A 12,162-nucleotide genomic window follows, 5' to 3' on the forward strand; every position below is an offset into this window, starting at 1 on the left:
AAAATAATTCATTATATGAATGAAATATTGTTATATATTGTTTCCTTCAGGCGAAATCTAAGAACATTCCTAGTAATCATCCATGATTCCAAAATGTTTTGCGTCATTTTTAGTTTTCAGACTTTGCATCTCTGTTTTTAATGGAGAGTGTGTAAAGCAAAAGGGAATTAATGTTTCTCTCCTTAGAACAGAAAAGACATCAATCAAAAAAAAATGTAAAATGAGGGAAAGTTCATTCTATAGTGTTAAGAAGGTCATTACACTAAAAGGACATAATCACTGTGATTATAGATGTGCTGTAACAATAGGTTACCTAAATATGTAAAATTAATATTAGTAGAGCTAAAGGGAATGATAAAGACCACAGCATAGAAGTTTTACAACACTTCAGTACCCTACTTTCAGCAATGGTAGCTTATCCAGCCAGGAAACCAATCAGGGAACCTCAGATTTAAACTACACATTGGACAAAATAAACCGAACATGCTTAACAGAACATATAACTGCAACCAAGTGCATATTGCTCTCAGCAATCTACCACGTCTTCTCCAAAATATACCAAGGCTTACATGATAAATTGCATTTCAACGTTTAAGAAGACTAAAATCATGTCCACAGCAGGTGTGATGACCCAGGCTACGATCCTATCACTTGGTAGATTAATCATGAGTTTGCATCCAGTCTGGATTGCAGAGAGAAACTCTGTAAAAAGAGAGAAAAAAAAAATAGGAAACAAAAATCAAAAAGAGCAAAAGAAATAAAGAAAAACAACCCAAAACAGTAAAAATTAAAATAAAAAGTACCTCATTTCAGTAGCATGAAACAGCAAAACAGTTACAAGAGGAACTGCAAGAAACAGGAAACGACGTGCTTCTGAACAATTAATGGCTCAAGGTGGTAAAGAATGTTAAATGTAATATATAAAAATTAATGTGGGAGCCAGGGAGATGGCTCAGTAGAATAAGTACTTCTCTGGCAAGCACGAGGGCCTGAGTTCAATCTCTAGCTCCACAAAAAAAAAAAAAAAATTAATGTGATTCAGCTAAATCCACACACAAATTTATAACTTTAGCTATAAGCATCTACCTTTTTAAAAGTAGGAAAATTGCCCTCAATAATTTTTGTTTCAAAAAAAATAATAATTTTTGTTTCTCTCAGAAGAATGCAGCAAAAGGCAGTGAAATCCATACACAAGTCAAGCATATGAGCAAAAACTAAGAATTATAACAAGTAAGTGGAAAAGAGCAAAATAATGCAAGAACATCAATAAGTACCAAAAATTTTCCATGAAAACCTGGCCAAAACTGACTGATTTTTAATAAGCTTAATCAAGGAAAACAAACTAAATTCACTGAATGAGAACTTGAGAAGAGACATCACTTTCTCAGATATATGTAAAGCACCAAAACAGAGTGCAGAAGGCAGAGAAAATCTGAGATACTTCTTTAGCAAACAAAGAGATCAAATTAACAAATTAAAAACTTTTCCAAAAGAAAATGCAATGCTCACAAGACTATTATGGAGATTCTATGAAATTGAAAACTTAAGAAATTAATATTAATAAAACATAATATTAGTTTTTATGAAGTGTTAAAAGAAGATATGAAAACTTACCAGCTGATGACATGAGACTACTAGTAATTACCATTATATCAGAATCAGACAAAAGGCTGGAGAGATAGGTTGGCAGCATAAGTGCCTGCCTGGAAAATGCAAGGACCCAAGTTCAATCCCTGGTATTACATGCCATCATGGTTTGGAACCCCAATCACACCTTTCCAGCCCTGAATCTGAGTAAAATGCAGGCCTGTAATCCCAGTGCTGGGGAGGCTGAGACAGGAGGATCACTACAAGTCTGAACTGTGTAGCAAGACCCTGTATTTTTTTAAAAAAGACAAAAATTAAAAATAAAAACAAACACTACAGATGCCTCACAGATCACTAAAAGTACAGGTCATAATCCTCTCTGAATAAAGGTGAAAATAGCCTTAACAAAATACTAACAAACAGGATCTGGCTGGATATAAATACATTACACACCATGATAAGTTTACACCGATGTATACTGGGGAAGCAAAGTTGGTGTAACACCTAGAAATCAATCACTGTAATGCACTATACTAGTAGAATACAGTAAAATGAAACTAGACAAAAAAACCCATGAACATTTCAACAAATTCACTTGAGAGAATTCAAGAGAATGGAGGAAATTTCCTCTACTGGACCAAAAGCCTTTGAAGAATCCACCACTAACGTCATTGCATAGTGATGAGCTGAGAGTTGTCCTAGTAAGGTTAGGGTCGTCCTGGATAGCCTAGCCAGGACAAGTCATCAAGAAAAATAAATAGGGCCAGGTAGACAGCTCAGCGGACTAAGCACTTGTTTAGGTAAGCACAGGGGGCAGGGTTCTATCCCTGGCACAGCATGCTGCGCCGGCCCCTCCCCCAGGCGCCCTGGGGCTGTGATGGAATCTAGGTGTGGTGGTACACGCCTGTGGTTACAGCACTAGGGAGGCAGAAAATAGGACTCAGTAGGAGTCCAACCTGCATAGTGAGACCCTGCACGCACACACACACACACACGGCATCAAAATCTGAAAAATGCAAAATATGATCTATATTTGCAGATGCCATGATTATTAATAGAGAAAAATCACAGTTGGTTCACTAAAAACTATTAGAGCCAAAAGAATAGCACAGTAAAATTATAGAATTAAAAAATATATAAAAAATAAATATTTATATAATACAATCACCTTTCCAGAATATTAAGAGAAATACCTCCTATTTTTTTTTTTTTTTTCATTATCGAGGAATCGAACTCAGGACCTTGCGCTTGCCAGGCAGGCACTTATGCCACTGAGGTGTCTCCCCAGGCCTGCAAAATTAAATTTATAATACCACACAATATTGCTAATTAACAAAAAAGTATAAAACATGACTAGTGGAAACTGCAAAACATTGTTGGGAGAAAGTAATAAAGATCTTAAGTAAATAGATGCCTCGTGCTTGTGGACCAGCAGGATCCACATGGATTGGTGTCTTAAGACGCTAGTGCCCGAATTGAACAATAGGATGAGCACAATCCCTTTCACAATTCCTGACGATTTGAAAATTGACAAACTGACTTTAAAATTTATATAAAAATTCAAGAGAACCACAGTCTCCTAAGCAATCCTAAAAAAATGTCAAGATTGAAGTATTATTGCTCTTCTTGTTTTGAAACTTCTATCAGAGCTCGAATAATCAAGATAAAACGGTAGCATCATAAAGCTAGACATATAGGTAAGTGGAGTACACATATAGATAGATGGAGAGCTCAGAAGCAGAACTTGCCATTCTGCTGATCTTCAATAGTGTTTCAAGACAATTAAAAGGGGGTAAAGTCTTTTCAGCAAAGCCAGGAGAACTAGATATTCAAATGCAAAAGAATGAAGTTACATCACTGCCTCATAGCATGTATAAAAATTAATTAACCTGAGTCATAGACCAGAACCTAAATGTAGAAACTAACCATATAAAACCCTTAGAAGAAAAGCAGGAATAGGTCTTCATGGCCTTATGCTAAGAACATTAATGATAACACCAACAGTACAAGGAGCTACAGCAAGAACAGACACATATATTACACTAAACCACTTGTGCTTCAAATATTACTTTCAGCAAAGTGAAAAAATCTGACAAAAAGGAAGTATTTGCAAATAATATACCTGATAAAATATCTGTGACCAAAACTTATATAACTTCGGCGAATTAAAAATTCATAAGAAATAAGCAAAGAATTACACATTTCAGTAAAGAAGACCTACAGTGGCCAGGAAACACTCACCCGCTTGCTGCATTATTTCTTGAATGTACTTGATTTGAATGAATTGCACAGCCAGTGATGTGCGCTTTGTGCAATGTGCATCTTCCTGTGAAATATTTTTACAAATTCATTCCTAGTTTGTATTTCTCTTTGAAACCTCTGAACAGTTTCTTCCAATTCTTGTTAGAACTTCTAAATGAAATAACAATTTCAGTCTTTTACTGGATCTTGAGAAACGGGCCTCTTGAAAATTAGGTTAAATTATAATGTTTTCTAGAAATCATTTCATTTTTGACAGTATACCTCAACCAACATTTTGTATTATCATTATATAAATAAATATATGTTCATATACATTTTATGAAATCTAGTCACAGTCTTTCTAAAATTTTATCGCCAATTTTTATATGCATGTTTTGTGTATGACTGCACATGTGCACCCTTTTGTGTCGTGATCTATGCTCTTTCCCAAAATTGATGACAGTGTACATTTTTCTTACTGATTTATGAAAATACTTTATGATATGGTATAACTCTTTTCTTGGAGTTCTAGCTATCTCAATATTTTTCATTTTTATGAATTATAAATAAGAGCTGTTATTTTTAAAAAATTGATGCAGCTATGCTTAGAAAGACTAATCAAGCTCCAAGGATAAATATTTGACTGAATATTTTTCCAGCTCACTTATTTGTTCTTTTTGATCTTTAATTCCTTTGGAATTTATCTATGTATGCATTCAATTCTGAGTTCCTTTACTTAAATAATTCCAACACAATTTATTAAATGTCATTCTATTCTTTATTTGTTGTGCCATCTTTATATTTAAATTATTTGCTACATTGAATGTGTGTAGTAATTTATTATCTCTTTTGACTTTTTGTCTTTTACTGAAAAACTATATTATTCATTATACTTCCATAAAATTTTAAAGATGGAGTAGGGACCTTATAATTAAAAGAAAAATTCTCTAGAGAGCTATATGACTTTTATTCTTCTTAGTGTAATTTTAATATTTCTTTATTCATTATGTATTTAGTACAGGGTCTCACTACACAGATTGGACTCATAGTGATTCTTCTGTTTTCAGCCTCCCAAGCACTGGGATTACAGGTGTGCACCACCACTCCCAAGCTCAATCACCATCTCAGTGCACCCCAGGGGTGGAGGTGGCACAGCATGCCAGGAATCAAACCTGGTCCCTGCACTCTTCCCAAGCAAGCACTTTAATCCATCGAGCTATCTGGCCGGCCCTTTTCTTTTTTAGTTGTCCTCAGAACTTACATGTCTTTGTGGTACAATAAATCAAACATACTTTTATTTCAAAACTCTCATTTCATTTCAGATATCATCTAATCTGATGTTTTTATATTGGTGATTGACAATCATGGTATGAAAAAAAATTGGGATAACTTTTATCTGGTTTCCAAATTTTTATTTATTTTTTTCTGTATTTTAGGGAAGGGTCTACAGGGTGTTCAGGGTCTCACTAATAGAATGGGCACGTAGTGATGTCTATTTATAGTCCCCTAAGAGCTAGGATTACAGGTGTGCACCACCATACTTAGTCTCAATCACTGTCTCAGTGTAACCTGGGGGCTGGACCAGCATGGCAGGCCTGGAGTTCAAACTCATGGCCCCTGTGCCTGCTTGCAGGTGATTTAATTCACTGAGCTATTTGGCTGGCCCTTGGTTTGCAAATTTTTAAAATTTCTATTTTATATTTTCTAATTAAATCCTCTCAAATAAGTAGGAAAATGGTAATAATAACAAAATAAGTGGGTGTGTATTTTTCCCTCAAATTTAACAGTGTACCTTTATTGCAGTATTTATTTTAATATGTTTTTCAAAAGTTAATGCCAAAAATTTTTCTGTGATGAGAATTTGCTTTTATCTAGTAAGAAACAATAAATTTTAGCAGCATTTATCCATATGTCTTTTGGTGTATCAAAAATATATTTAAACGTAAAGGCTATAAAAGAGATTGCTGTAGTGTATTGTAAAACCATTATTACCAAATCAAGACTAATGTAGAACCTTCGAATCACCAAGATGTGTTAGAACTGACTAAAACTCACTTGAAAAATAGCACTAGTAAGTGCAATGTTGGTTTTTGAGTTGATAAAGTTATTATTTTTCATGAAAAGTAATTAGAGTATTAGTTAGCTGAAATTCGTTTTTTAAAAATATATACTGGGTTTTATCAAACATATCTAATCTGCTAAAAATGTCCCTATTTTCACTATATTCCACTGACTATCAGCTCTGTGTTTTTTGTTCACCCATTTATGTGAGATTTTATATTAATAGATTTTATAATTTTGAATCTCCCTTTTATTTGAAGACTAAACTGAATTTTGCCATAGTATATTATTTTATAACATTTTCATAATTTAATCATATTTTACTTGCAATATTATCTTGTATGTTCATGGGTAGAATTGACATAGATGTGTTTTATTTTCAGTACACTAACTTTTTGTTGGTAGATATTATTGATTTGTAATTCAATCTTTTTTTTTTAAGATAGGGTCTCACTCTAGCCTAGGCTGGCCTTGAACTCTCAGCCATCCTCCTGCCTCAGCCTCCTGAGTGTTGGGATCACAGACACACACCCCATTCCAAGCCTCAGTCTTATTTGTACAAGTTCTGAATATATGAACAGTTCCAAATTTTGGCTTCATCATAGGGCCTCCTGAGCAGCATATTTTTGCATGGTTCCTGTATACTAAAATGTTACCTGGATTTATATGTCTACTCATAGATTATTGATATTTATGTCTGTCAGACTTTTTAAAAGCATGAATTTGTGTAACAGTATGTTTCTTTGGTTACTGACTTTGAAAGAAAGACAGTAAGAGCAAGCAGGGCAGGGAAAGAGCTGATTAACTTGTGATACATGGGTCAGGGATAGATTTCAGGATTGCAGGTATGTCTAAGGCATCTGACAAAGCTAGAGGTCTTAATGACTGGAGTTTTTTTTTTTTTCATAATTTCACCCAGGCAGTGCTGGTGGGATTGATTCTTATGTTTTCGTCTTTACTTGACAGTACAATTCAAATTCTAGAACTAAGTATGCTTGTCTCAGCATAAGTTAATGTCTCTCCTTTGCGAAGAGCAGGCATGTCAGCTGCTTATCAACAAATGTACCCTTTGCTGAGGAATAATTTCAATAAAGGAAATGACATATCATTGTAAATGAAAGTGGAATGGATGCCATGTGACCCAAAGCCAGCAAATATCGACCTAAATATATCTAAATAAACTTCCACTTAAAGTATTTTTTCTGTCATTACCAAGTCTCAGGTCAGTGTACAGCTTCTCTATGACACTTCCCATTACAGAGAAACCAGGGAGAGGAAGCGATTTGGATCATACTCCAAAGGATACCTGAAAAGACTGACTGACCTCAAAGTCACAGATATAACCTTGTGGTCTCAGCTACAAGAAAGCTGGTGGAAGACTGGAGCAGTGATTGAGAGACTGCTTTTGGCCCTTTAGAGCCAAGGGCCAAACTGGAACCCTGTTCCCACTTACTTATTACAGGGCCAGCATGGCAATTAAACCTGAAATACTGAGGTTTCGTTTTAAAAAATTCGTATATTTATGTCTTTTGTCTTAAAAAGAAAAGATCGTACCACGCGTGCCTTAGGTTTGCCAACACTGAACTAGAGGGAGCTTTTATTGTCATGATTGCAGGCATGGGTTGTGATTCCAAGCTGCTTTAGTAGGGCCCCTGCCCTCCTTTCTATGTGTGAAAGGAGTTCAGAAAATGTGTTTAAATTCAATGGGCTTTATTTTCCATATAAGAAGAGCATCACAAACTTAATTGTGTCAATAAGCTACGCTGGTTAAGTAATATTATATAATAGGCTACTCCAAAACATGTGATGTCTTAAAGCAGCTGCCACTCACTGGATCATGTTGCTGCAGTCCGGGTGGTGCCCAGCTGGCCGATTTGTTTCTGCCCCTTGTAGTGTCTCAGGCATAGGTTTTCCATGAGCTGGCAGCTTTCGTATGGCTGCGGTATCACACTTCTGATACCGTAGCCTGGCTGATTGCAGCTAGTAGGAGCCTTCTTTCCTCATGCTCTTTTCATCCTGTAATGTGTCATTTGCTCTGTCTATGGGACATGGCTTCCTCAAGGATATGAGCCTGAACTTCCTTGTATGGCATTATGAGAAAATGTTGTGTAAAAATAGAATTTGGAAGCCTCTCACTGCTTCAATCCCCTGCTTTCCTGCTGCTGTTTCTACCATGTTCTGTGAATGTAAACAAGTCTGAGGGCTTCCCCATGAGGAATGTGATCAATAAACCAATAAACTTAGCAAAATTAGAAAAATTAAATATATAAATACAAAAAATAAACGAATATGAAGGCCAGTCCAAATGTGTGTAGGGACACCACAAGTCCTGAAGTTAAGGACACATGCTCTCTTACCAATCATTTTGTAGCAGTTTACCACAAGAACCTATGACAGTAACTACACATTCCTAGCACAATACACGTGTTTTCTATCCTAACAGCATTCACCAAAAGCATTACATCTGTGATGTTTAATCATCACAAGAGCTGTCAATGAAAGTTTATAAATGAGGATATGACACTTGGAGAGTTTAACCATTAAGACTGCACAGCAGCCGGAGGGAAGATTGGCATTTCCACACATTCTGACCCATGAGCATGGATCACTGTTCAGCTGGTTTCTGTCTTCATCCTGATCTGGGCTAGAGACTAGGACGGTGTGGGTAAATTCACGAAATTAGGAGCTACATTTCAGGCAGAATGAAACTGTGGGCCTTATCCCACAGTCTCTTTTCCCCAACCTTGAGAATAACACAAAATTTCACTGCATCACTGTGTAGAACCCACTGGGCGGGTTGGAATGGAACTAAGTCTTTTGAGTCCTGTGTAATTGCTTTAGCTGGAATAATCTTTGAGGTAAGCTCGGGGAATTGCTTCTTCAGCATTGCTTACACTGTGCAGTCATGAACTCCTGATCCAACTTTTTAGTCCCACTGTCTTTTATGACATTTTAATTTTTCACATGATGTCTTCCTTGACACAGGTCAGCAGGGATAGCAAAACTCAACTATTTTGTATAACTAGACAGTAAGTTACACCCTTTAATTAGCATCTATAACCTTGTATGATTTTGATAGTTGATTATATTTTTCTTCAACTATATGATTGCTTAATCTCTGGAAGCTATTTGACATTTTTTTAAAGTAATGACATTTTTTTCACCTATTGTAAGAAAGCAGATGTGATAATTAAAAGAATGTTCTTCCAGATCATAGGTTTTCAAAAAATGTGTAGAAATTATGTCTAAAGAGTTTTCAGGATATTTAAACATAGGGATGTTTATTCAAAAATGTGTTATCATAAAGGAAATAGGGAATTTTACTGTCATGTAAACTTATAATAATTTAATATAATTATAATAACTTCATTTGAGACATAATGAGACATAATGAAAACCTTCAGGATACCACTTAGTAGTATATTCGATTCAGAAAGAAAAAATAAATTTGTACTTCATAAAGCGTAAGTATATTTTTAAAAATTATTGGGTATATGATAATTAAAGTAATAAAATACAGTGTGAGTCTGGTTTGATGCCACATTCTTGTAGTTTCAGCACAAGGGGAGGCATCACAGCCCAGGCAACGTAGCAACTTAGTGCAACACTGTCTAAAAGACATCCATCCATCTATCTATCTATCTATCTATCTATCTATCTATCTATCTATGGTTGTGGGTGTAGCTCAGTGCAAAAGCCCTAGGTTTGATATTGATTTTGAAATATCAACATCATTAGGGGAATGACTGTGTTGCTAGACCTGTGATTTTGAGAACACTGAGCCAGTGCGATACTGTGGATTGTAAGTGGGAAGATGACTTTTAGTCTCCTTTCAGCTTGCTCCTCCTCTCCTGTTCCCTTCATTAGGTCATGTCCCTCATTTAAGTTCTGGTAAGGAATACTGCAAAAAATATAAATGAACTTGGAGCAGCATAAGAGTTATTAAGGCACAATAAGCTCTGAAAACTGAAACCGCTCAGGTATCTAGCAATAGAAGAATAGACACATTGCTATATTCTGAATGTGAAATCCTATGCAGAAACATGAAGCATTGCAAATATAGTTTTAAAATTGCAGTTAGCAAAAGAATACTTGCACAAAAGAGAATAGCGTGGTACAATTTATAGGGAATGAACAATAGCTAAAATTTACCCATGAGGTAGAGATGTCGGCCTAATGGATGCAGGCGAAGTAGAAAGCAGACTTTAATGTAAAAACAGCCCCAGAGAGAATATTTCTGGAGTTGGGGTACTTTTGTATATCTTGGCAGTAGTTAGGGTTACACATGTGCATGTGCTTGCTGTGATTCAATGAAGACACATTGAAGAGTTATCTACTCATTGTTAGCAAACTGTATGCTCAGTCAAGAAAATCTAGATTGAAAAATAGTCAGTAAGCTCAGAGTTATATGTAAGTTCTGTTTTCATCCCTTAATAGCGTGTGACCTTGGCAAAGTGGCATTCTTAGTGCTCTATACTTCAGTTTTATCTGAAACATGGAGATGGCATGCTAGTTTCTAAAATCTCTTGGCAAAGGTAAACTTTGATAATGTATTTAAAGTCCTTAACTTAGTGCTAAAGTGTGGGGCATGTCTGCCAATCCATTAAAGTTGTTCACCCTTTGTACTTGGTACCAGCAAAGACAAAGAATGATTGGATGACTTCAAAGCACAAATGTGAAATACCAGAGTCTTCACCAAAAATGCACTTTGGAGAGTATAGGGAAATGTCCAAGCCTGACTCCACAGGGCTAGCGGTGAGCACCGCTGTAGTGGAAGAGAGCGATCAGGCTTCCAAGGTCACCCATCCAGAGGGCGGTAGGTGAGCAGGGGAGCAGATGCTGTGCACAGTCTCATTTACCTCTAACCAGAAAATTACATCTCATCCAATGTCCGGGAGTACACTGAATGTCACCACTAATGCTCAACATCATTTTTGAGGTGGGATTTTTCCAGTAAGTGATATAGCCTATCTTCAGCTAAAAATACTGTATACAGTGATTGTAGAAGTATCTTCTTACAGCTAAAAATGGATTGTGTCTCTTTCTGTATGACTTCTTTTTCTCAAAAAAAAAAAAACTGAAGAATGAGGTGGGAAATAGAATGCTTGTGATAGGTGACTGATTTATTAAACCCTTCTTTTCTTTTTGTCCCTAAGCAATAAATTTGGCTGATGATAAACAAAGGAAAGAGTAGTTTTAGATTTCTAAGAAGTTAAACCCGTAATGGTGCTATGTAGATGCTACAGATATGATTTCCAGCAGTGTACTATTAATAGTTTAAAATAGTCTATCTGGAGGCGAAGTTAGAGTCTTTACAGTGAATCCAGATGGATGGAGTTTCCACCTCTCTTAATCAGTATTTTATGAACCTGGTGGGCCTCACTTGAAGGGTTTGCTGTTCGACTCAGATGTTCTCAGAAGCAGTCTCTGGGCCCACAATTAGGGCATGAGTAATTTATTGGGTGCTACAGATCAATAGTGTTTTCATCTGTGTTCACGTGTGTTGTCCTGCTGTTGCTCTGAGGAGCTGCTGAGAGGCCGAGTCCCTGGGAGGTACAGTTCACCAGTTACCACAGAGCTGAAGGAAGATGTAAGATTCCAAATCTCATCTAGTGACGCTTTGCCTCCTCCAAATTAACCCATTCCTTAGGAATCACATTTCAAAATTAATTTTAATTTGGTTCATTATATATAACGTTGATTATATAAATAATAAATGTTGGTTGTATTGAAAGTCCAAAAGCATGGAATAGCATCAGCAACAAAAATATCCCTTATCCTAACAAATTGAAGCAATAACCAATCCTAACTTTTGATACACAGCATACGAAATTCATTTCATGTACTGAATTGTAGCTCTCTGTATTTTTTCAAACTAGATTTTATAAGATCAAACCTGAAAATTTTATCGTCAAATTACTGACTTGTAACTATAGACTGACACACATTTGTCAACATGAAACTAGTAATCCTGTTCAAATCATTTTGTTATTAATACAATATTTTATCTGTGTGCTTGTGTGAGTGAATTATCATTACCCTCTTGTTGCTTTTCTCTTGTTTTTTAATTTTCTTTTGTGTTGTTTTTGAGATAGGTTCTCACTCTGTAGTGCAGGCTGGCCTTGAACTCACTGCATAGTCCAGGGTGTCCTTGAATTCACAGCCATCCTCCTGCTTCAGGCTCCATAGTGCTGGGATTACAGATGTGTGCCATCACTCCCAGCTTTTTTTCTAGGCTTGGAGTGATCTATTGATGATGTTTCACTTTGCTGT

The sequence above is a fragment of the Octodon degus genome, unplaced genomic scaffold, assembly GCF_000260255.1.
Source record: "Octodon degus isolate 3935 unplaced genomic scaffold, OctDeg1.0 scaffold00099, whole genome shotgun sequence".
Taxonomy (NCBI): domain Eukaryota; kingdom Metazoa; phylum Chordata; class Mammalia; order Rodentia; family Octodontidae; genus Octodon; species Octodon degus.